The following is a 27526-nucleotide window of genomic DNA, read 5'->3' as shown; positions in this document are numbered from 1 at the left end:
CATTCAGAAGGATGTAGGGTGCAGTAGGTATTTTGAGATGAAGGAGCTTGCACAGGATAGAGTAGCATGGAGAGCTGAATCAAACCAGTCAATGGACTGGAGACCACAACAACAACAACATCAAGAATGTAAACCGGTCATTGATTCTACTATCCCCACAGATCCAGCAGTCAGAGAGAATAAACAAGCCTCCCAGTCAGGGAGATGGGAGGAGGAGGTGGACAGTGAGGAAGTGGCGAACACCTTCATACCCCGTACGACGTCATTACCAACAGATTTGTCCCATTTATTATTAATTCCCGATTAAGACTTCCTCTGAAACAGCAGTAAACAAGCCTCAAAGTCAGAGAGAGGGGTAATTGCGAAACATTGCTAAGTTTGCTAGTAAATAATTAAACAAAATAAAAATTCTCAATACAGTGAGGCAGCCATTGATTAACAAATACATTCTTTACAACTCGTCTTTCTCTATCCAAGCGATAGGTTACGTAATTTATTTATTCATTCTATGGTCGAAACAATACCTATTTACAGGTTATATACGAAACAACGAACACGTATTCGTGGGCGAAAACATTATATATGAGATATAAAAACCTCGGTCTCCATATCACAGGTTCTCACATCTTCATTTGAGGAGCTCAGTGTGAATTGAAGGTTGTCGTTGGACTCCTGAAAACAACCTGTCAAACGCGTTCGTTGCAGGCAGCGTCCTAGTGTGCTGGGGGCAGTTATTCGATGACAGCTGGTCATTCACTTGAGTGATGCCTCTGCTATTCCCATAGTTCCAGGCTTGCATTCTCAAATATTATGGTAATTACTTTAGACGAAGTCTCTCCAGAACCTAAGACCTTCATAGGCTTTGATACCCCCAGCAAAACTTTTTTTTTTATTTAGGTATCTGAGCGCGATTCATAAAGTCATCCTTATACAGATAGGTTTATCACATTGAAGTACAACGAACACACTGGATTTAATGTGTTATATAGCAACGTGAGCACAAAACTGCAGTAGAACGATATGAAAAATTGACCTGCTTTTTCAGCAGAAAGGCATATAAAAGGTGACTTATTCTTAAGTTTTTCAAGCAAAGCAGTACGTTGACACACGCCGGGTAACAGCAGCCGATGGTCACCAGACGTTATAGTAAGCGACTTGTAGCTACCTGTTTTGGTATCCAACATAGATGTGGATGGCATCCTCTTCTTCATCATATTCACACAATGTGTATGCGAAGATGCCAATGCGATATAGATGTTGCATGTAACAGCCACGGTTTAATGTAGGGCGCGTTATAGCGGTCGTTAGTCTTCTGGATCATCGATGTTTCTCGTGCCACAGGTTACTAATCAGCACCGGATTCACTTCGGTATAATCTTTGCCTTCGTACTTAGAGATCTCTTGCCACTCTGTGCTCCACTTCTCTCTGATTAGTGATTTGATAACGGTTAAAATATCTGTAGCTGGTAATTCCATATGTCCTGTCTCTCCGTCATAGACAGCTGTATTGGCTAGCCTGTCTACTGTTTCATGGCCAGGAATGTCACAGTGTGCTTTCACACAACTCGAGGTAATTTACTGATCCTTTGTTGTGATCTGTAATGTCAACTCTTGGATGGTTGGAGTGTCCGCTGTACACATGTCTTAATACTCTGAGCGCTGATATGGAATCAGGAAGGATAATGAATGTTTGGATAGGTACACCGTCAAACCTCAGTTGTCCGAATAACTACGCCGAAATCCACATCAAATTAAACTTGTGATTCCAATACACTGGCACGATAATCCCCTACGAACCAGAGAAGTCTTTCCACAGACACTCATCTTTTGATAAACTACCCATGTGTGTGGCAACAAGAGTAGGAAAACTTTTATTGAGCCATTATCTGGACGTCTTGTGACATCTGGACGTTTGAGTAAAAATTTTGCACACAGGTATTCGCGACGTAGATATAGGAGAAGCTCATTTGCTTCGACGATAGGAGCGTTAGTCGGTGTAGACTATATTGCCGCTATGCACGTTACAATTGCTTTGTACTGGTACTTGCCTAGTCGTCTTAGACATATGTACTGAGTTAACCCAAAAACAACAAGCTTACTCCATGTATGGATGTACCAATGCACAATGTTGTCTCAGTCTAGTGTTCGTATCCGCTCCACACCTCATACCCATAATATTACGCAGTATGTTAGTGAACTTCTAGCAGTTTTCGACAGTTTCTGTAACGTGTATCTTCCACATGTGTCCTGATCCGTCGTCCGATGGCTACCGGGAAGTGTGTCATACGTTGAATACACACTCTAAGACAAAAGAAACAACGCACCACGAAGGAATTATCCGAGTGGCACGGAAATCAGTAGTTTTGAAGTACGTGTACAGACAAACAAACGGTTAGAATTTCAGAAAGAAAACTGGATGATTTTGTCAAGGTCGAAAGCTTCACAAACTGAGCAAGTCAGTAACACGTTGATCCACCTCTGGCCCTTGTACAAGCTGTTATTTGCTGTTCTTCTGAGGGATGTCGTGCCAAGTTCTGTTCGACTGGTGCGATAGATTGTCAAAATCCCCAGCTGATTAGGGGGCCCTTCCAATAATGCTCCATATGTTCTCGACTGAGGAGGTATGCGGCAACCTTGGTGGCAAAGGTAGGGCACGATAAGGACGAAGACAATCAGAAGGGCATTGTCTTGGTGAAATATAAGCCCAGGATGACTTGCCATGAAGGGCAAAGAAACGGTACGTACAATACCGTCGGCGTACCGCTTTCCTGTAAGGGTGCTGTGGATGCAATCGAAGGGGTCCTGCTATGAAAGGAAATGGCACCCTAGACCATCACTGCTTATTCTGAGGTCGTATGGGGGACAGCAGTCAGTATCCTACCGCACCATGGTCTGGGTCTGATCATTGAGGCTGAGTTCGAAGTGGGACTCACCACTGCTGACAGTTCAATAGATTGCATCAGATATATACTTGTTCCACAGAACGTGAATACGAAACTTCAGTTTAACAAAAGGTTTCTTTACATGCTATAATTTCAGTTTCTTTTATTTTTTTAGTTGTTAAATTACTAATTTATATCCGAAAATTCATCTGTTTAGTAGATGGAGTGGTGATTCAGAAATTCTTTCAATTTGTTTCTAAATGTTGATTGTCTATTGGCTATCTGTCAGACTTTTGATGCTATTTGGTAAATGAACAACGACTTTTGTGGCAGCGTAGTTCATTCCTTTCTGTGCCAAAGTTAAATTTACCCCTAAGCAGTGTAGATCATCCTTTCTCCTTGTGTTGCATTATGCACATCGCTATTGTTTTTGAATTGATATAGGTTATTCTCCTTTCAACATTCACACCGATGAAAGCATCCTTCTGTCCTGTGAATAATTCCTGCTCCTCTCTCAGAAATCCGTACCCAGCAGGAAACAGCTAGCCACTCCTTGTCATCATGGTTACATATTCTCTTCGGTGGTGGTTCTCTTGCTGCCTGTAAACGACTCTTGGACCATCCTTACCGGTGGAAAACACCTTCTCATCAGTGAAAATGACGTTTTCCCACGACCCACTCAGATGAAGCTCCACAAATGCCAGTCAATATAAAACATCCTCTCCACTGAGCTCTTCGCGGTGGATCGCTGTGCGTGCAGTCCAGTGTCCATCTGCCTTCGGCGGATCGTATCACTGGAATCGGGGAAGTTGGTCTCCTGCCGCAACTGCTTCATGTTCAAAAAGGGATTTTCTCTGCTCTTAAGACACCAGCTTCCTGTTCACCCACTGTGAGCTTACTCTCTTTCAGCCCGAGCCAGGAGCTCTGTTGGTAGTGCCTCTTCAAGACAGTTCCTCCACCATCTCGTTCTAGTGCTATGTGCCACACCATAGCTCCTGCCAGCTTTTCTGAGGAAACTTCCACCTTCTTCAGTAAGAGCGACGACTCTATCTCGAGTTGATCTCTCCCATTGAGCGATTGCAACAAAAGGCCTGACGTGTATATCTGCTTGCCGCTCTCATAATGACGCCAGGAGAGTAAGCAAATACATTGATATCAAAAGGAGCGGCAGAGGTAGAGGTATGCAATGGCTGTGCTGGCCCATCCCTGGAGGGGAGGCTGCCGGCGCGCCACCGTCGGCTCACTCGCTTCGGTGGGAGGCTGCAGCTGGTCAACCAGCGCATCAGCCGTCCATCCTGGCTGGCCCGTAGCTCGTGAGCTGTGGTTGGTCCGGGCCCAAGATCACTCCTCCTATAATCAAGCGTTTCATTTCTGTCGTATAAACTAACACTGCTAGAGCTATTTCGCTCTACTTTGACGTTTTATTCAAAAGTTTAACGAAAAATAAGTTACAGTATATACTCACGATAAACACAGATACCACATAATATTCCAAGTAGCTAGGAGTGGCATGGCGCAGGAGACTATTCTTTCTTCGTTCTGCATTAGATCTCACATTAAGGAAACAAGTATTCTACCAAGATAACTAAGCAGACTGTAAACGTATACAGTTTTGGTGGCAATCTTGCGAAATAATTATGTATACAGAGTATACAAGTCACGTTTTGAACACTTATAGAGTGTACTCTGTCTCTGAAACAATTAGTGCTGCGTGACGTAAATTATGTTCTGCTGAAGCACTACATTTACATCGCAGTGATACACAATTATTCTGTAATTCACAGTTAGGTGTTCTGTAAAGCATTCAGAGATCGCTTAAATTTACAAAATCAATGAGGGGAGGTAAGAGGGCCTCTAATTTTCGGCAGTTTGTGATCGTACATCGAGGAGAACGCACGCTGAACTACCGCCTCCTCTGCAATCTTTTAGGACGACAGTATTCCCCAGTACAAGCGTTGCATTATGACTCGTTCATTACGAGTGCTGGTTCTTTTCAGGACAATTTCGATGTGTAATTAGAACAGTGATGCATTTTCCCCCAGGTGTGGCAGGGTGTACTGGCCTCAATTACCTGGGATGCAGGCTGATTGTCGAGCAGGCGTCTGTAGCGAACTCTGACGTCAAACAGCGATAGATACAGAACTCCCTGTCCAACACCAGCAGCTCGTCAGTTGAATATATTCCGGCCAAAAAATATAGTACTTTACACCTCCGCCTTTTCCCCGCCAGATTGTAGGTGATGGGTAGAGTTTGAGTGGTACTGTAAAGCTTTTTCCCAGCTGGATAACACCAGTTGGAAGGCAATGTCAATTTTTGAGCTGTATTGCGATTTTAGGCAGTCCTTGTGTAGTGCTATATGTATAGTTGCGTAATTATCGATTGTCGACTGTTCCACACATGTACAAAACTCGAGAAAACGAACACCAAAATCTTTATGTCCCAGTTCTAATTTCTCTTACGTTATTATAGTTGTAATATCATCCTTTGTACGACTGTGGCAACAAAAACTGTTTGCATTCGGAGCAGAAAGATGTTGGTTGAAATGTCAGGAAATAATATGCCACAGCGAAAAAGCGTTCGTTTTAATTCCGTGTCCGCAACTCGCCCCCTCATCTCTTTCTCCTCCAACCTCAATGAAAGGAAAAACGAAAAACCTGTGAAACTCACTCCCCTAATTCGCTGTGCTACATAATCGTCTGCCTTCTTTCAATGTCTTCGATTTCCTCCGTCAATTCTGTTCTGTAATGACTGCACAGTGCTCAAAAATATCCCAGAAGAGGTCGAACAACCGTAGTGTCGGCAGCCTCCTTAGGCTTCTTGGGATTTCTAAGGTTTGTGTCAATAACCCAAACTTGTTTCATATTTATCTAAACCTGTGGTGTTTCCCAGTTATGTTGTTCATATCTGAAACCTCTAGAACTTTTATTAGCTCTGTTACCATGAAATTTCTTTTCTAATGGATTTCTCGAAGTTTAACGAAACCTTCTCAGTAATCATGTGCAGAATCTCACACGTTTTATTGTTTAGGGTCCATTGTCACGTTTTGCAGCATGAAGATGTTTCATCAACATCATTTTGCAATTCGCTTTGCTCTTCTGAGGAGATTACTAGATGGCAGCATTACCTGCCACAGATTTATGAGAAATGTTACGATAGACTGTTGAATAGTTTATATACAATCACGTTAAAAAACAGAACACCTTGAGCGACTACAGTTAGGACGTTCAAATTCAAAGGACATGTATATTAGTATGTTCTACAGAAATGATTAGCCTTTGAAAAATACCGGCCCGCGATTTCAAGATCAACATCGATATCGCAGCACAACACCGTCTACCGGCAAAATATGCCTGCGGCTCTCGTTGTCGCTACAAACCGAAGGTAATGGATCAGTGTGGTTTGAGCAGATGTGCAGGATGCCTCGCAGACGTATGAGCGAACCATACCATCAAATCAGTGAGCTACAAAGAGGGCACATTATTGGCATGAGAGAATGTGATGCACCCATCCGGAAAATTGCTGCTCGTGAGGGACGAAGTGTTTCGAGCAGTGCAATGGGTATGTGCCGAATGGTTCACGGAAGACTGTAGAACATTACGAGATGGGCCAGACTCCACCATTCAGACCAACCCCAAACAAGTTCGACACTTCATGCGAATGGCATTGCAGGGCAGATCTGCAGCCTCCTCGGCTCTGGCGTAATAGTGGAACAGTGCATCACGTGGTACACTGTTAATGGCGACAGTCCGTCGCCGTTTATTTCGGCACGGGTTGCGTACACGTCATCAACTACTCCGTCTACCTTTGATGAATGTGCAGAAACATGCTAGACCACAGTTGTGCGTTTAACGACGTCACTGGAGGCAGGAATGGCATCAGATAGTGTTTTAGGACGAGTCCACATTCTGTTTGTTTGTAAATGATGGTCGGAATTTTTTTCGCCGTAGACAGGGGCAGCGGCATCACAGTGATTGCATTCACACAAGACATGCAGCGCCAACTCAAGGCCGGCCGGAGTGGCCGAGCGGTTCTAGGCGCTACAGTCTGAAACCGCGCGACCGCTGCGGTCGCAGGTTCGAATCCTGCCTCGGGCATGGGTGTTTGTGATGTTCTTAGGTTAGTTAGGTTTAAGTATTTCTAAGTTCTAGGGGACTGATGACCACAGCAGTTAAGTCCCATAGTGCTCAGAGCCATTTGAACCATTTTGAGCCAACTCAAGGCCTTATGGTATGGGGTGCTATTGGGTAAAATCATAAATCACAGTTGGTGTGTATCTAGCGTACTGTTATCAGTGTGACTGAAGTGAACGACATCGTGCGACGCGTAACAATACCCTTTGTCCACAAAGCCACAGACGATTCAGTACGACAATGCATGAGCACGTTACTGCTCTAAAATGTGCCTTGTTGGTGTCACAAGATGTCAGCCTTTCCTCCTGGCCCGCCAGATCAACAGACTTGTGGCCAACCGAGTATGTGTCGATATTTGAAATGATGTGACCCGATGCCAGCCACCACTGATGAACTTTGGATCAAGGTGACTCCAGCATGGACGGCTATACCGCACGATGCCATTCGCGCTTGATACACGTCGATACCATCATGCATGGAACAAGTTATTACGGCCCGTGATTCACCATGTGCCTAATAGGCAACAGGACCCTTGCTGAACCGAGATGACTGAAACGCTAATCATTTCTGCAGAACATGCTAATGTACATGCCCTGCGAATATGAACGTCCAGTCTCTATTCGTTCAAGGTGTCCTGTTTTTTTCCTGAACATGAGTGTATATTAGAAAGAGCAAAAGGTCTCCATCACTTTACTTGTGAAATCACACTCATCACTTCCGTTTCACTATGTGATGTCCCGTCAGTTACGGCGAACTATGACCTTTCAGACAGGATATCACGAATCCAAACGCACAACTGACACGATAGTCCATAGGAAAGCAATGTGGTAGCAAGCTGCTTATGAGGATTGATATTAAAAGCCTTTTGGGAACTCTATAAACACGGAATCGAATTGAGAGCCCCTGTAGGCAGTACATCTTGCGAACAAAGCACCAGCTGTTTCTTACAGGAATTATGCTTTCGAAATCCATGCTGGTTTCATGTTAATATGTGATATATCACGGGGTATTTCATAATGTTGGAAAGAAGTATTTCTTCACACGTCCTGCTCCATGTCGATGTCAATGAAATGAATCTGTCACTCAGTGGATTACGTTCATTGTTTTTCGTATGTATTGTGGCAGCCTGTGCAACTTTCCATTCCTCGCTCTCAACATAAATACTAGAATACTCTCCATAACACTGTAGGAAGAGTAAATAAGCCGCTTCATCGTTGATGCACAAGATGAACGCCTAAATTGTTAGCCAACTCAAGAAAGACACTGCCTGAAGAAAAATAATCGTCCTGCTCTGACTATGACAGGGTGATGACAACACAGTGTAATATGACTGGTGACGCTGTGAAAGTTTATTGCTTCGTGGAATGACTGAGAATTATCTTGCAAGATTCACTTGATATATTCGTGGTATACCAATCAAAGTTTATGAATGAATTCCACTGTGGCGTGTCATCGACTAATCAAATATATGTTTAGAAACAGGGGAGATTACTTTCACACAGCAACTACTACTAATCTCGTTGTCTACACAGCCAATTATCTGTATCGGCAGTCACAAGGGCAACGAGGAGGCGATGAACGCTACAATTGGTCGCTTGCTCTATGGAAATGTCGATGCACTGGAAAATTAAGTGCCAATAGTTCCCAGTCCCAAACTGGCACGAGGTGAACATTTTACCTGCTCTGTGACAGACCTACAAACATCTACATCGAACGAAACATATGGTTCATATGGCTCTAAGCACTATGGGACTTAACATCTGAGGTCATCAGTCCCCTAGACTTAGAACTACTTAAACCTAACTAACCTAAGGACATCACACACACATCCATGCCCGAGGCAGGATTCGAACCTGCGACCGTAGCAGTCGTGCGGTTCCGGACTGAAGCGCCTAGAACCGCTCGGCCACCAGGCGCCTAGAACCGCTCGCCCACAACGGCCGGCTCAGAACGAAACCTTTAGAAATTTTTTCATCATAAGATGTCTCACTATGTTCAGTAACCAGTAGATCTAGAGGAAAGATCCATAAAATACTGATTAGTTTCCGCTGTCAGTGGCGCCGCATGCAGCAAATCTGTTAATGAAGACGTATCACCGGATAATCTGTTAACTGCGTTTCATTCAGTAACTTCTCTCACTGCCGCATTGTCGTATTTACATTGTAGTTCGTCAAAACTACTTGACTATGAAAAAAGACTTGATATTTAATTAAGGTAGCCATTGGTTGTATGATATTATGATGAGACACCAGTTGTATTATTGAAGGGCATAGCTTTTCCCGTTGGTTATCGAACAAAATAGACACAAATATCAGAGAAACTGTCAACAATACATTCCACCTTGTTATCGAAGATCGCCTGATGATGCGCTAGTAATTTTTTTAATCCCACGAATGCAGCGACTTGCTGATTCTGAGTTAAGCAACATTTAAAGCGTAATCCCCAAAACAAAACAAAAAAAAAAAACAAAATGAAACAGAAACCAACTTTCTTGGTGGTTGATCGATAAGGGACGAGAAAGGTAAACGCACGCCGGTGCCAGATTAGAAGATATACGGTAGGCGTGTTTGTCAACCAGTCTGTCTTCCAGCTCGCATTTGGCACTCTGCGACTGCAAGGCATCTTATTTGTTGGCAACAAATGTCACCTTCGATGGGCACATCCCAGTGAAGCAATTCATAACGCAACACACCTTTTTGTGCCACGAGATATATACATTTTGTGGAAGCTTGAGATAATGTTTGTTATGGCTTACCCACTATTTTCTCCTTATGAAGTTACCAATAGGTCCTTCAAATCGCCATCAGGCCACACTGATTTAGGTTTTCGGTGACTCCATTAAATCTTTTACAGCAAATGCCAGGACCAATCCTTTGGAAGAACACAGGCAGATTACTTCCCCATCCTTCCCAGTTAGAGATTCTGCTTTGCATCTAATCTCGTTTTCGATGAGACGTTGTATTTTGTCGTCCTGAATTTGGTGATTAATGTACCTCAAAACAATCGTACTTGAAACAATACAACTTGAACTTCTCGATAACACTCACTCCTTACAGGGTACAGGTGTTTCTAATTGCCTCTATTGCCGTCACCCTGTTATTAAACCCAAACAGAATACAATGTCAAAAATGTTAGACTACACTCCGTTTTAGAATGCATTTCCTAATACATAAACGACGTCCCTCCTAACGCCAAAAATGAGAAATACTCAAGTTTTCATGGCTTGAGCTACACTATAAATTCGAACAAAATTAGACCATAGTTAAATATGCTAATAGCAATATGCCACACAAAACTGCCACGGAGCATACTGAAACATGGTATTGTATCATAAGCAATGTTACATAATCTTATAATTGCTAATTCGAGCACAGAAAAGGCCACTGGAAATCATAGGCTCTATACCAGATGCTTGGCGGTCACTGTGGCGTGTGCTAGTCTGTATCAAGTGGCCGTTGGCTGATTGTGCTAGAATTGATCTTACAATGACAGACACCCACGATCCTTTCACAAAAATGTATCCCCAAGATTTTTCTGCAACTGGCTGATTAGAAAGTGAACTATGGTATCTCTGACCTTCTGTCAGACTGGTGCTGCTAGCAGGCAGAAGGAATACGGCCTAAAAAAGAAAGGATAAGAATGAGTTTGATATCATGGCTTTGCATTCGCACTGCGTGACGTCCACTACTAGACCACGAACAGGTTATGCTCAACAACAGCTCAAGCGAGGGTCAACACTTCTTGTTCTGTGTGCTGCAAACCTCACGTGATACTAACAAACGCATGTGAAATTCGGTGGCTGTTTGTACTGAGGTTAGCTTGTAATAGCTAAGGTGTGGGTTCTATTCTCCTGTTGGGGAGCAGCCACAGACAGAATCTCTTCACCTCCACTTCCGCCAAGTAAAGAACGTAGGACTATGCGGTGGTTCCAGATCAACATTAAATGCGTCATTCCCTAGTGACCGGAACGGAACTGGATTAGTTTCGGCTGTCAGTGGCGCCACTTGCAGCAAATCTGTCTCTAGTAACCTAATACTGCCCGCCTGGTTAGCCGTGCGGTCTAACGCATGGCTTTCCGGATTGGGAAGCACCGCCTGGTCCCCGGCACGAATCCACCCGGCGGACTTGTGTCGAGCTCCGGTGAGCCGGCCAGTCTGTGGATGGTGTTTACGCGGTTTTCCATCTGCCTCGGCGAATACGAGCTGGTTCACCTTATTCCGCCTTAGCTACACTATGTCGGCGGTTGCTGCGCAAACAAGTTCTCCACGTACGCGTACAGCACCATTACTCTACTACGCAAACATAGGGGTTACACTCGTCTGGTGTGAGATGTTCCCTGCGGGGGTCCACCGGGGGCCGAACCGCACAATAACCCTGAAAGAGTGGTTCGGTGTGGGGTGGCGGAGGGGTGAAGTGGACCGCGGTAGTCGTCGTGGGGTTGTGGACCAATGCAGCTGCGGCGGGGACGGAGCCTCTCCGACGTTTCTAGGCCCCCGGTTAACATACAATACAATATGAACCTAATATTGCACAAGTAATGTTATTTTAGGAAACAAACCAGTCATCATGTAAGATCATAGGACCTTCATTTCTTATTTTAAGTGATCTTGATGTTTTGAAAGTATTGACACTGGACTGGTATTCGAGTTTCAATTCCAATTTTTCTCAGGATTTAACCATTCATGATGATACTGTGCCATCAATTCGTTGTTTTCTCTCGACGCCAAACTCGTCCGGGTCTCTACAAACAGCGCGATCGTAACTACTAGTGAAAGAGAATTTGACAGTTGACATCTCTTCGTGTGAGGTCAACAACGACGAAATGTGCTGTGTTGGAATCCCAGGCGGTACAGAACCATTCGTTGCGTTACCTGTTGTCAAACAAGGGCACATCTCTCTAATGGTTAAGAAACAATAAATACAGGGCTATTACAAATGATTGAAGCGATTTCATAAATTCACTGTAGCTCCATTCATTGACATATGGTCACGACACACTACAGATACGTAGAAAAACTCATAAAGTTTTGTTCGGCTGAAGCCGCACTTCAGGTTTCTGCCGTCAGAGCGCTCGAGAGCGCACTGAGACAAAATGGCGACAGGAGCCGAGAAAGCGTATGTCGTGCTTGAAATGCACTCACATCAGTCAGTCGTAACAGTGCATCGACACTTCAAGACGAAGTTCAACAAAGATCCACCAACTGCTAACTCCATTCGGCGATGGTATGCGCAGTTTAAAGCTTCTGGATGCGTCTGTAAGGGAAAATCAACGGGTCGGCCTGCAGTGAGCGAAGAAACGGTTGAACGCGTGCGGGCAAGTTTCACGCGTAGCCCGCGGAAAATTGGCTCATGCCACAACTGGAGACCGACAGCGCCGACTTCATCTTTCAACAGGATGGTGCTCCACCGCACTTCCATCATGATGTTCGGCATTTCTTAAACAGGAGATTGAAAAACCGATGGATCGGTCGTGGTGATCATGATCAGCAATTCATGTCATGGTCCCCACGCTCTCCCGACTTAACCGCATGCGATTTCTTTCTGTGGGGTTATGTGAAAGATTCAGTTTTTAAACCTCCTCCACCAAGAAACGTGCCAGAACTGCGAGCTCGCATCAACGATGCTTTCGAACTCATTGATGGGGACATGCTGCGCCGAGTGTGGGAGGAACTTGATTATCGGCTTGATGTCTGCCGAATCACTAAAGGGGCACATATCGAACATTTGTGAATGCCTAAAACAACTTTTTGAGTTTTTGTATATGTGTGCAAAGCATTGTGAAAATATCTCAAATAATAAAGTTATTGTAGAGCTGTGAAATCGCTTCAATCATTTGTAATAACCCTGTATTTCATGTCTATTCGTAGCTGTAAGACAATAGCGAAAGGTGTCGTGTTCGAATCCGTGCCAGGGAAAAAATCTTACGTAACGCCGTTTCAGGTTGTAATATCACGTTATTGGTGGACCTATTTAATGTCTGACATTTGACTGTGCTCCCCGTCCAGCTTTACTTCATGGCGTTCGACACCTGTGCATTGCACTTGATAAGATACCATTCATAGTTACTTCTCAGGAGCAATATAAGCTTTATATGGTTCCTGGAGCAGTGCTAAACTTGTTGTCATTTATTTACAGGTTCGGACATTCGGCCTCGTAAACTGATACTGGTGAACACTTGGATATTTTATGTCTCTTTATGCCTAGTCGATTCTCGACTAGTCACACAACCTTTGTGGGGCTTTCATTCGATCACGAACAACATCTCGTCACATAATTTAATGACTATGGTAACGCTGGCCGAAGTGGCCGTGCGGTTCTAGGCGCTACAGTCTGGAACCGAGCGACCGCTACGGTCGCAGGTTCGAATCCTGTCTCGGGCATGGATGTGTGTGATGCCCTTAGATTAGTTAGGTTTAATTAGTTCTAAGTTCTAGGCGACTGATGACCTCAGAAGTTAAGTCGCATAGTGCTCAGAGCCATTTGACTATGGTAACACTGCGGCAGTATCACTTATTGTAATAAAATTTAGTTTACAAGTGTTAAGGCCTGTCTCATCTCTAATAATGTGGTTTTTAATGTTTGCTGTATGGCAGTATTAGTTTACATCTGGACTGACTGCCATGAAGAGCAGTGTTCTCTGATAGTCTCTTGTGATACCCATTGCGTATTGTAAGACGACTGTACAGATGAGTGTTTAGAGGACCTGCGACACAGCTGTGCTATGTTGGTTGCATACTGTCAGGTGCGGCCTACACAGTGGAATTCAGGAGTGGTCTACTTTTTGTGCTGTTGAGCGTACGTTGGCGACAGTAGACTCTTTCGGCTCTCGGGCTCAAATGCCAGTTCTCAATAGTTCCTCACGAAAAGAACATTGTCTACCTTCAGGGATTTGAATTTGATTACACGACGCATCTCCATAATACCTGCGTGCTGATGGACCGCACTTGTAACAAAACTAACGGGGCGCATCTGTATTGCTTCGATGCCTTCCTTCATTCTGATCTAGTTGTGATCCCAAACACTCGAGCAGTTCGCAAGAACGGGTAGCGCTAGTGTCCTACACGCAGTCTCCTTTATAGATGAGTTATACTTTCCTAACATTCTCCCAATAAACCAAAGTCGACCTTTACTCTTCACTGCTACCATCCTCACGTGATCGTTCCATTACATATCGATTTTCAACGTTGCGCCGAGATATTTGCAAGGGGACCATCAGACCTGTTAATCACGGATTTTGGTGAGTCTTACTTATATTGTATTGGGGCCTGTCGTGAGTACACGGCAAACGATTTTTCATGCGACGGCACTTAATTTCCGAGAAAATCGATATTGAAGTTTTATGTGTATCTTCCATACCTGTAAAATATTCACGTTATTAGCAAAGGAATTAGAAAATTCACAGCTGCTATGCTGGAGGTACTGGTACAAACCCTGATCAAATCTTTGTTTTCATTTTCATCTTACAGAACAAAATTAAATAGCTTGTCTCGGTAAATTATTCTAAGTGGTCATTTTCGATGTAGTAATTTCATTAATATGTCAGTCATTCAAGTTTTCTCAAATGTATATTCCGTTTGTTACAGAATAAATTACAGAATCGTCATACTAGCTGTCTTTTGCATCCCTTTCTGTGCTAGAACAGAATTTCGAATGATATTCGTCGTACAAACAACCGAAACACAAATTCGCAAAGCACCATGCACATTTAATGGAAGCAGTTTCATTGCTGGTACATTTCAGTGGCGATACCGGGAAACACTGTTCGTTCGAATTCGAAAAGATTGTTCGCTCTTCAGTCATCTCCGATACGAACCACTAATATTTCACTACTCCTGTGAAAAAAGGCGCACTATATTGATGCAAAATATTAAAGAATATATTTTTATCGGATCTTCCCACGATACGATTTCTATATTAGTCTTCGGCAAATCAGGAGCATTATGGATTATTTTCGTGAGTATTTTAACATACAGGTTGATTTTTTTCAAAGTACAATGGTGGGATTTGAACCCGTACTGATAGCGAGTTAGCCGCGAACCTTAGACGCTGCACTACGCTCGTTTCGTCGAAGTAACAAAATCATTTATGTGTGCTACGAAGAAAATATTAACATCGATTTTCTCTGAAATAGGGGCAGTCGCATGAAAAGCCGCTATCCAGGTCCCCCTACAACATATGTAATAGTCGTCCAAATGCGTGACTATCAGATCTGGTGGGCCCGTTGTTAGTCGGCATGACTGTGTAAAGTACCGCTAATGCTGCTTTCGAAAGTTAGAGGATTGTTCTATCTTTTCATCTGCGTTAACTTAAGTTTTTCTACATTTAGAGGAAGATGCCATTCGTCACACAAACTAGAAATTATGTCCAAGTCATTTTGTATCCTCCTGCAGTCCCCTAGCGACGACACCTTCTAATTCACCACAGCGTCGTCAGCAAACGGCTGCAGATTGCTGCTCATTCTGTGCATCAGACCATTTATGTGCGTAGAGAATAAGAGCTGTCCTCCGCCCCCACCCAAAATCCCAACCCGCACCGCCGTCTTTCCCACGATCCAACATTTCTGTCCGCTCGAATGACATTAAAACAGCAAACATAAATGGTTCATTTGCCAGCAACCATATTTCAGATATCGCTCATACTCAGTAGCGGCTCGTGTTAAACATTCTGGGTGCTCACAAATTCTGACAAGTATGAGAGTGTGAAATTAATAACATCTGCTGTGTAACGGAAGCGCTTATCAACGTATTTATAGAACTTCAGCCGCTGTCAATAATAATAATAATAATAATAATATGCATAATTTCTCTGAAAAAGGAAGAACAGTTTTATAGAATTTTGTTGTTCTGTACATAATGAATTACAGTTTGTGGCAAGAACGAAATAAAGTATAAGCTTTCATTACTTTCCGTTTCGCATTTTTTTGTAAGTGAGAGTTATCGTGCTTTTTTATTTTTCGGACAAGTGTACAAGATCCCTAACACATGTGTTAGTTAACGGATTAACTTCAGGGTTGAAAATCAAGCATTCTTACGACGCACCCGCACAACAACTTACGCTTATTAATACTTATTTCCCAAATGTTGGCTTGTAGTCACGCTTACTTGATTTCGTCACTTTCTCAGACAACATATCTGGTCTGGGAGACGCTACATACTTTGCGGTTAACTTTTTCTGGTAATTTTCTTTCCTGTAGGCGCTTAATACAGGTTCAAAACAGTTCATCTTGATACTGCACAGGACAGCCGATTCCTGCGCAGTGAACAACCAACTCCAAACACAAACTGCCGTTTACGTAAGTTATTAAGTTCAAGTAGTACTATCTACCAACAATATCACTTGACTAGAATACTAATGAGATGCCGAGAGCCACAAAGGCCTAAAGCGCACCCTCTTTGGTCTGTCATCTTTACGTAAATATCGAAGAAACCAATGTGACAGTTTTCATGAATGTTCAGATATATGTACAATGTGGGCCTACACTCCAGATAAACCTGACATACTATAAGATCAAAAGATGAATGAATAAATGCTACAATCTCACTATTGACGATGACGTGCTTTCTGGTTCCCAGCGCATCAAGTGGATTACTGTATGATAAAACCCAAAACGTAATACACTGTATCTCATTCAGAATCCCACAAAATAGGTTTTTCTATATAGCATATATTGATGTCCGATCTAATTTTAATATATAGTGAGGGAATTGGCGTATCTGTACAGTTTGCTACCCAGGAGCGCCGGCTTATAAAAAAATATTGGGGGGCCCCCTGGGAGATTTTCTAAATTTTAGAAGGAAAATAGTGAGTTTTAAAGCTTTTTAAGCATTTTAGAGTCATATGATCAAACTGGACTCCGGAAACTGGACTCTCGAATACTCGACACTCCGGGAAACTTGACAAGCCTGACACATTTTTTGGCTTTGAAAAAAGAAACAAAACATAACACACATGGTACTTTTGTAAAAAGCTAGTTTAATTTACAGTAATAATCATGCGTATAGACTATTACAGAGCAGTGATATATAGCTCTGATAAGACTGAAATTATATTTAAATAAATTCTAAACTATCATTAAAAGAATAAAACATAAAATTTCGCTGTCGCACAGTAATAGCACTTCGATTAATAAGTGAAATGGCTAATTTAAGCTTACTTTAAATAAGGCTCAGGGTTCATTAAATAAAAACAATATCTCAGAGTTAGTGCTTGAATACAGTTAATACAGTATGCCTAATACTTTCAGTCAAACAGAATGTAAATAGCAGGTTTTAATTGGGTCATACACCCTAAAAATATTTAAGTATTTGAAAATAACTAATACAGTACTATATACTAATACTATATAGTAATATTACTACAACTGCCAAGTCTAAACTGTGAGCACTGCAGTGCACATAACGTGCTTTTGGTTGTCCATCCAAATCTAACTTTTTTAGTCCTTTGAACTTACCTCTCATATTCGAGGCACCATCATAGCACACTGTCTTCGTAAGTTATCGATTGATAAATCAAGACGAGCAAGCTCCTTTACCTCAGTCGGTAAAAAAGGAATCCTTAGAGGATCAGTTTGCTGTTCGTCCGTCTGTCAGCCGGTCCGACAGCTAAAAACCATTTTCTCAGGAAAGGTTAACGCATCAAATTGAAATTTATGTTACATTTATGTTGCATACTGAAGTTTTTAGTCCTTTCGTGGTGTAAAAATTTTAAGCTTCCAAGTCAATGTAATCAAAAGATACGACCGTTTATGTCAGGTATTTTTATAATCACAAACTCAATTATCAAAACCTATAGAGTACTTCTCAATGGCCTACAATCATGAAATGTGCAAGAGCTAAGGCTTCACAGTGAAAGTACAGAAAAAATGCGAAAACTGTTAATTCGTAATTATATCACACAAAAAATATTTCTTTCGTAATTTTTTGTCAGACATCGAACTTGAAATTAAAACAGTCAGCTGTTCTACATTTAGGCTTACTGGGTCGAACTGAAAAACTCAAACGTTAGGCAAAACTTTGTTGCTCATATGATGCGTTTCAGAATTTAACGATAGTCGTATATCCACGTGGATATGGCGTTTCAAGTTGTATGTGAAACAAACATTCACAGACTGGTCTGTCCAATCTGCTGACACCAAACGCTCCTGGATATATGACTGTCGATAAATTACGAAACGCGTCATATGAGCACTAAAGTCTTTCCTTGCCTGAAGTTTGGCTCTACCATTGCGACCCAATCACCCTGAACGCAGAGCTACTGATTATTATAACAATGGTCACCTGCTTCCTGCAAGACTTTGTGTCACATTTCTATTATTGAAAGTAAAACATTCTCGAAAATCTTGGACTCCATGGGACCTATATCTTGCCAGCATCAGTTTCGATAAGAGGCTAAAATGGTCGCGGTTCTCGATTCCTGGATTGTAGTAACTGTCTACATACATACTTAAGTTTCTACGTATCCCTAAATGCCCAAGTCCTACTCACACCTGCTAAATTTAATTTTTTTCATCTTCGCATCTGTAAGACGTTCTGGGAGTTTCTTATTCATGTAAGAGAAGTATGTTCTGTAATATTCGGTGTTCTCCGCATATAAGAGCGTGCTCTCTCAGTAATAATTTCTTTCCATTTTGTGACTTAATTCTGATTAAGAAACGAAAGATAAAATTGTTGCAAGTGAAACAACAAGCAATAACATTTATATTCCTTCTTGCCACAAATATTTGACCGCTTCTTCCCAATATGTCGCGATTTCCGTGGGTGTGTTTAGGCTGGAATCTAAGAGTACAGTTTAAATGTTTGCAAGTATAACGAGCATTAGTGATAAAATATCACCCATCACAAATATTGGGTTGTTTATTTTATGCTGTGTTTCGATTTCCAATGGTGTGTTTAGAAGCGAGTCTAAGAATACAGTTTAAATTTCTGCGGGCAAAACAAAGAACATTCATGTTTATAGTCTTTCTTGTCACCAATACTTTGCTGTTTATTCGGAATATGTCGCACTTTACGAGTACATTCTTAGGTAAGAAACTAAGAGCACAGTATAAATTGCTGCGAATGAAACAGGCAGCAATCGTATGTACAGTCTCACTCGTCACAAATATTTAATCAAATGAAAATATAGTTCCAGACACCTTTTCAAGTTTCGAGCACCTACGATATATACACGCAGACTGGAGCAACGAATGAAAATGTGTACGAAGGCTGGAATTCGAATGCGGGTCTTGTGCTCACTAGGCAGATGTCCTGGCCACTGTACCACTCTGTGTCAGCGACTTTACACAACTGCTTGGACTACCCTACCACACCTCACATCTCAACCCAAATTCCCATTCACATCTCAGCCCACTTGGTATTCCACTTAAACTCGAACAGCATTGTAGAGGCTCTCCAACTGTTTTGGAAACGCACCTCACCATCGAACGAAAAGGGGGAGCCTCGCGAAACCCAGGCGTTACGCCTTAATAAAATTAAACTATATTATATCACAGACGTTTTTAAGTCTCAGATCTCTGTGATGTTTATATGCAGACTCAAGCAATGAATGAAAATATGTGCACGTCCGGTATTCGAACCCAGGTCTCCTGGTCGCTATGTAGACCAGATGGCGCTATGGTTGTCCCGCTAGATGGCGCTCCCATAGGTCAAACGGATATCAACCGCGTTTTTTAAAATAGGAACCTATACTTTTTATTACATATTCGTGTAGTACGTAAAGAAATATGAATGTTTTAAATGGACTACTTTCTTCGATTTGTGATAGATGGCGCTGTAATAGTCACAAACATATGGCTCACAATTTTAGACGAACAGTTGGTAAAAGGTAGGTTCTTTAAATGAAAATACAGGTACGTTTGAAAATTTTATTTCGGTTGTTCCAATGTGATACATGTACCTTTGTGGACTTATCATTTCTGAGAACGCATGCTGTTACAGCGTGATTACCTGTAAATACCACATTAATGCAATAAATGCTCAAAATGGTGTCCGTCAACCTTAATGCATTTGGCAATACGTGTAACGACATTCCTCTCAACAGCGAGTAGTTCGCCTTCCGCACATGCATTGAAAATGCGCTGACGCATGTTGTTAGGCGTTGTCGGTGGATCACGATAGCAAATATACTTCAACATTACTCACAGAAAGGAATCCGTGGACGTCAGATCCGGTGAACGTGAGGGCCATGGTATGGTGCTTCGACGACCAATCCACCGGTCATGAAATATGCTATTCAATAGCGCTTCAACAGCGCGCGAGCTATGTGCCGGACATCTATCATGTTCGTTCAAAAATGGTTCAAATGGCTCTGAGCACTATGCGACTTAACTGCTGAGGTCATCAGTCGCCTAGAACTTAGAACTAATTAAACCTAACTAACCTAAGGACATCACACACATCCATGCCCGAGGCAGGATTCGAACCTGTGACCGTAGCGGTCGCCCGGCGCCAGACTGTAGCGCCCAGAACCGCACGGCCACTCCGGGCGGCATATCATGTTGGAAGTACATCGTCATTCTGCCATGCAGTGAAACATCTTGTAGTAACATCGGTAGAACATTACGTAGGTAATCAGCATATATTGCACTATTTAGATTGCCATCGATAAAATGGGGGCCAAATATCCTTCTTCCCATAATCCCGCACCACACATTAACTAGCCAAGGTCTCTGATGTTCCACTTGTCGCAGCCATCGTGGATTTTCCGTTGCCCAATAGTGTATATTATGCCAGTTTAAGTTACCGCTGTTGGTGAATGACACTTCGTTGCTAAATAGAACGCGTGCAAAAAATCTGTCATCGTCCCATAATTTCTCTTGTGCCCAGTGGCAGAATTGTACACGAGGTTCAAAGTCGTCGCCATGCAATTCCTGGTGCACAGAAATAATGTACGGATGCAATGGATGTTGATGTAGCATTCTCAACAGCGACTTTTTTGAGATTCCCGATTCTCGCGCAATTTTTGCATAGAAATATGGTACGGGTGCAATGGATGTTGATGTAGCATTCTCAACACCGACGTTTTTGAGATTCCCAATTCACGCGCAATTTGTCTGCTACTGATGTGCGGATTAGCCGCGACAACAGATAAAACACCTACTTGGGCATCATCATTTGTTGCAGGTCGTGGTTGACGTTTCACATATGGCTGAACACTTCCTGTTTCCGTAAATAACGTAACTATCTGGCGAACGGTCGGGACACTTGGATGATGTCGTCCAGGATACCGAGCAGCATACATAGCACACGCCCGTTGGGCATTTTGATCGCAACAGCCGTACATCAATAGGATATCGACCTTTTCCGCAATTGGTAAACGGTCCATTTTAACACGGATAATGTATCACGAAGCAAATACCGTCCTCACTGGCGGAATGTTACGTGATACCACGCACTTATACGTTTGTGACTATTACAGCCCCATTTATCACAAACCGAAAAAAGTGGTGCATCTAAAACATTGATATTTGTGTACGTACTACACGAATATGTAATAAAAAATGGGGGTTCCTATTTAAAAAAAAACGCAGCTGATATCCGTTCGACCTATGGCAGCGCCATCTAGCGGATCAACCACGGCGCCATCTAGTTTCCCCCTTCAAGCTAGACGAGTTTTTTCGTTTGACGCTAATTTCGTGAGATATTCGTTATATATATATATATATATATATATATATATATATATATATATATATATATATATATATATATATATATATATATATATATATAGGGTGAGTCACCTAACATTACCGCTGGATATATTTCGTAAACCACATCAAATACTGACGAATCGATTCCACAGACCAAACGTGAGAAGAGGGGCTAGTGTAATTGGTTAATACAAACCATAAAAAAATGCACGGAAGTATGTTTTTTAACACAAACTTACGTTTTTTTTTTAAATGGGACCCCGTTAGTTTTGTTAGCACGTCTGAACATATAAACAAATACGTAATCAGTGCCGTTTGTTGCATTGTAAAATGTTAATTACATCCGGAGATATTGTAACCTAAGGTTGACGCTTGAGTACCACTCCTTCGCTGTTCGATCGTGTGTATCGGAGAGCACCGAATTACGTAGGGATCCAAAGGGAACGGTGATGGACCTTAGGTACAGAAGAGACTGGAACAGCACATTACGTCCACATGCTAACACCTTTTTATTGCTCTTTTTCACTGACGCACATGTACATTACCATGAGAGGTGAGGTACGCGTACACACGTGGTTTCCGTTTTCAATTACGGAGTGGAATAGAGTGTGTCCCGACACGTCAGGCCAATAGATGTTCAATGTGGTGGCCATCATTTGCTGCACACAACTGCAATCTCTGGCGTAATGAATGTCGTACACGCCGCAGTACATCTGGTGTAATGTCGCCGCAGGCTGGCACAACACGTTGTTTCATATCCTCTGGGGTTGTAGGCACATCACGGTACACATTCTCCTTTAACGTACCCCACAGAAAGAAGTCCAGAAGTGTAAGGTCAGGAGAACGGGCTGGCCAATTTATGCGTCCTCCACGTCCTATGAAACGCCCTTCGAACATCCTGTCGAGGGTCAGCCAAGTGTTAATTGCGGAATGTGCAGGTGCACCATCATGCTGATACCACATACATCGACGCGTTTCCAGTGGGACATTTTCGAGCAACGTTGGCAGATCATTCTGTAGAAGCGCGATGCATGTTGCAGCTGTTTGGGCCCCTGCAATGAAGTGAGGAGCAATGAGGTGGTCGCCAATGATTCCACACCATACATTAACAGTCCACGGCCGCTGTCGCTCTACCTTTCTGAGCCAGCGAGGATTGTCCACGGACCAGTAATGCATGTTCCGTAGATTCACTGCCCCGTGGTTTGTGAGACCCGCTTCATCGGTAGACAGATAGAGCTGCAACGCTTTCTCTGCTAATGCCCATTGACAGAATTGCACTCGATGATTAAAGTCATCACCATGTAATTGCTGATGTAGCGACACATGAAACGGGTGAAAGCGGTGACGATGCAGTATGCGCATGACACTACTTTGACTCAGTCCACCGGCTCTCGCAATGTCCCGTGTACTCATGTGTGGGTTCATGGCAACAGCAGCTAACACACCAACTGCACCCGCTTCTCCTGTGACTGGCCTGTTACGGACCCGTTTGCGTGCTACGACCATACCTGTTGCGTACAGTTGGCGGTAGATGTTTTGTAATGTGCGGCACGTTGGATGCTCTCTGTCCGGGTACTGTTCTGCATACACCCTGCAGGCTTCAGCTGTATTTCGTCGACACTCGCCATAGGTGAGTATCATCTCCGCCTTTTCAGAGTTCGAGTACACCATGGTCACAGTTCCTACACCACTACACTATCACAGACGTCTGGTAACACGGTGCACTACAGTTGGTCTGCATGCGGAGACGAATGCAGAATAACAATAGCAGCAAGCGCTACATGCGGACACTGCGACAGCTAGACCAAACCACAACAGTGCACTACAGCCACACTCGTAAACACGGTCGTCATCGTAAACATGTCCCTGCAGATGCTGCTCGCCGACCGTGGCCCGTGTTTGTTACAACAAGCAACTGAACGTCGAAGGTTTCAAGCGTCAACTTTAGGTTACAATATCTCCGGATGTAATTAATATTTTACAATGCAACAAACGGCACTGATTACGTAATTGTTTATACGTTCAGATGTGCTAACAAAACTAACGTGGTTCCATTTGAAAAAACGTAGGTTTGTGTTAAAAAACATACTTGCGTGCATTTTTGTGTGTTTTGTATTAAACACTTACACTAGCCCCTCTCCTCACGTTCGGTCTGTGGAATCGGTTCGTCAGTATTTGATGTGGTTTACGAAATACATCCAGCGGTAACGTTAGGTGACTCACCCTGTATATACAGGAAGCGTTCCGGACAAATCCGAGTCCTCCCCCGGGCATGGGTATTTGTATTTTTCTTAGCATGAGTTAGTTTAAGTAGTGTGTAACTCTAGGGACCAATGACCTCCGCAGTTTGGTCCCTTAGGAATTCACACACACATTTGAACAATAAGGCAATAATTAAGTATACAACTCTAAAACCGGCAGTATATTTACGATGGGCAGCCGATGTTTTTGTATGACTGTACTTCGATATTTCCTCCATTCGAATGCCGATATACCGATACGTGTTTTCTCATATACACTACTGGCCATTGAAATTGCTACATCACGAAGTTGGCGTGCTACAGACGCGAAATTTAACCGACCGGAAGAAGATGCTGTGATATGCAAATGATTAGCTTTTCAGAGTATTCACACAAGGTTGGCACCGGTGGTGACTCCTACAACGTGCCGACATGAGGAAAGTTTCCAAGCGATTTCTCATACACCGGCGTTGCCTGGTGAAACGTTATTGTGATGCCTCGTGTAAGGTGCAGAAATGCGTACGATCACGTTTCCGACTTTGATAAAGGTCGGATTGTAGCCTATCGCCATTGCTGTTTATCGTATCGCGACATTGCTGCTCGCGTTGGTCGAGATCGGATGACTGTTAGCAGAATATGGAGTCGATGGGTTCAGGAGTGTAATACGGAACGCCGCGCTGGATCCCAACGGCCTCGTATCACTATCAGTCGAGATGACAGGCATCTTATCCGTATGGCTGTAACGGATCGTGCAGCCACGTCTCGATCCCTGAGTCAACAGATGGGGACGTTTGCAAGACAACAACCATCTGCACGAACAGTTCTACGATGTTTGCAGCAGCATGGACTATCAGCTAGGAGACCATAGCTGCGGTTACCCTTGACGGTGCATCACATACAGGAGCGCCTGCGATGGTGTACTCATCGACGAACCTGGGTGCACGAATGGCAAAACGTCATTTTATCGGATGAATCCAGGTTCTGTTTACAGCATCATGGTGATCGCATCGGTTTTTGGCGACATCGCGGTGAACGCACATTGGAAGAGTGAATTGTCATCGCGATACTGGCGTATCACCCGGCGTGATGGTATGGGGTGCCATTGGTTACACGGTTCGGTCACCTCTTGTTCGTATTAACAGCAGTTTGAACAGTGGACATTGCATTTCAGATGTGTTACGACCCGTGGCCCTACCCTTCATTCGACGCCTGCGAAACCCTACATTTCAGCAGGATAACCGGATGTTGCAGGTCCTGTACGGGCCTTTCTGGATACAGAAAATGTTCGACTGCTGCCCTGGCCAGCACATTCTCCAGATCTCTCACCAATTGAAAACGTCTGGTCAATGGTGGCCGAGCAACTGGCTTTGTCACAGTACGCCAGTCACTACTCATGATGAACTGTGGTATCATGTTGAAGCTGCATGGGCAGCTGTACCTGTACACGCCATCCAAGCTCTGTTTGACTCAATGCCCAGGCGTATCAAGGCCGATATTACGGCCAGAGGTGGTTGTTCTGGGTACTGATTTCTCAGGATCTATGCTCCGAAATTGCGTAAAAATGTAATCACATGTCAGTTCTAGTACAATATACACTCCTGGAAATTGAAATAAGAACACCGTGAATTCATTGTCCCAGGAAGGGGAAACTTTATTGACACATTCCTGGGGTCAGATACATCACATGATCACACTGACAGAACCACAGGCACATAGACACAGGCAACAGAGCATGCACAATGTCGGCACTAGTACAGTGTATATGCACCTTTCGCAGCAATGCAGGCTGCTATTCTCCCATGGAGACGATCGTAGAGATGCTGGATGTAGTCCTGTGGAACGGCTTGCCATGCCATTTCCTCCTGGCACCTCAGTTGGACCAGCGTTCGTGCTGGACGTGCAGACCGCGTGAGACGACGCTTCATCCAGTCCCAAACATGCTCAATGGGGGACAGATCCGGAGATCTTGCTGGCCAGGGTAGTTGACTTACACCTTCTAGAGCACGTTGGGTGGCACGGGATACATGCGGACGTGCATTGTCCTGTTGGAACAGCAAGTTCCCTTGCCGGTCTAGGAATGGTAGAACGATGGGTTCGATGACGGTTTGGATGTACCGTGCACTATTCAGTGTCCCCTCGACGATCACCAGTGGTGTACGGCCAGTGTAGGAGATCGCTCCCCACACCATGATGCCGGGTGTTGGCCCTGTGTGCCTCGGTCGTATGCAGTCCTGATTGTGGCGCTCACCTGCACGGCGCCAAACACGCATACGACCATCATTGGCACCAAGGCAGAAGCGACTCTCATCGCTGAAGACGACACGTCTCCATTCGTCCCTCCATTCACGCCTGTCGCGACACCACTGGAGGCGGGCTGCACGATGTTGGGGCGTGAGCGGAAGACGGCCTAACGGTGTGCGGGACCGTAGCCCAGCTTCATGGAGACGGTTGCGAATGGTCCTCGCCGATACCCCAGGAGCAACAGTGTCCCTAATTTGCTGGGAAGTGGCGGTGCGGTCCCCTACGGCACTGCGTAGGATCCTACGGTCTTGGCGTGCATCCGTGCGTCGCTGCGGTCCGGTCCCAGGTCGACGGGCACGTGCACCTTCCGCCGACCACTGGCTGTAACGGATCGTGCAGCCACGTCTCGATCCCTGAGTCAACAGATGGGGACGTTTGCAAGACATCAACTATCTGCACGAACAGTTCTACGATGTTTGCAGCAGCTTGGACTATCAGCTAGGAGACCATGGCTGCGGTTACCCTTGACGCTGCATCACATACAGGAGTGCCTGCGATGGTGTACTCAACGACGAACCTGGGTGCATGAATGGCAAAACGCCATTTTATCGGATGAATCCAGGTTCTGTTTACAGCATCATGGTGATCGCATCGGTGTTTGGCGACATCGCGGTGAACGCACATTGGAAGAGTGAATTGTCATCGCGATACTGGCGTATCACCCGGCGTGATGGTATGGGGTGCCATTAGTTACACGTCTCGGTCACCTCTTGTTCGTATTGACGGCAGTTTGAACAGTGGACATTGCATTTCAGATGTGTTACGACCCGTGGCCCTACCCTTCATTCGACGCCTGCGAAACCCTACATTTCAGCAGGATAACCGCATGTTGCAGGTCCTGTACGGGCCTTTCTGGACACAGAAAATGTTCGACTGCTGCCCTGACCAGCACATTCTGCAGATCTGTCACCAATTGAAAACGTCTGGTCAATGGTGGCCGAGCAACTGGCTTTGTCACAGTACGCCAGTCACTACTCTTGATGAACTGTGGTATCGTGTTGAAGCTGCATGGGCAGCTTTACCTGTACACGCCATCCAAGCTCTGTTTGACTCAATGCCCAGGCGTATCAAGGCCGATATTACGGCCAGAGGTGGTTGTTCTGGGTACTGATTTCTCAGGATCTATGCTCCGAAATTGCGTAAAAATGTTATCACATGTCAGTTCTAGTACAATATATTTGTCCAATGAATACCCGTATATCATCTGCATTTCTTCTTGGTATAGCAACTTTAATGGCCAGTAGTGTACGTAGTTACGATAAAGATATATATTTTTTTATATAGATATATCGGATTCCCGATGTTTTTAAAAAAATCAACAGT

The sequence above is a fragment of the Schistocerca cancellata genome, chromosome 3 (assembly GCF_023864275.1).
Source record: "Schistocerca cancellata isolate TAMUIC-IGC-003103 chromosome 3, iqSchCanc2.1, whole genome shotgun sequence".
Lineage (NCBI taxonomy): Eukaryota > Metazoa > Arthropoda > Insecta > Orthoptera > Acrididae > Schistocerca > Schistocerca cancellata.
Note: the sequence above shows the minus strand (reverse complement) of the source record.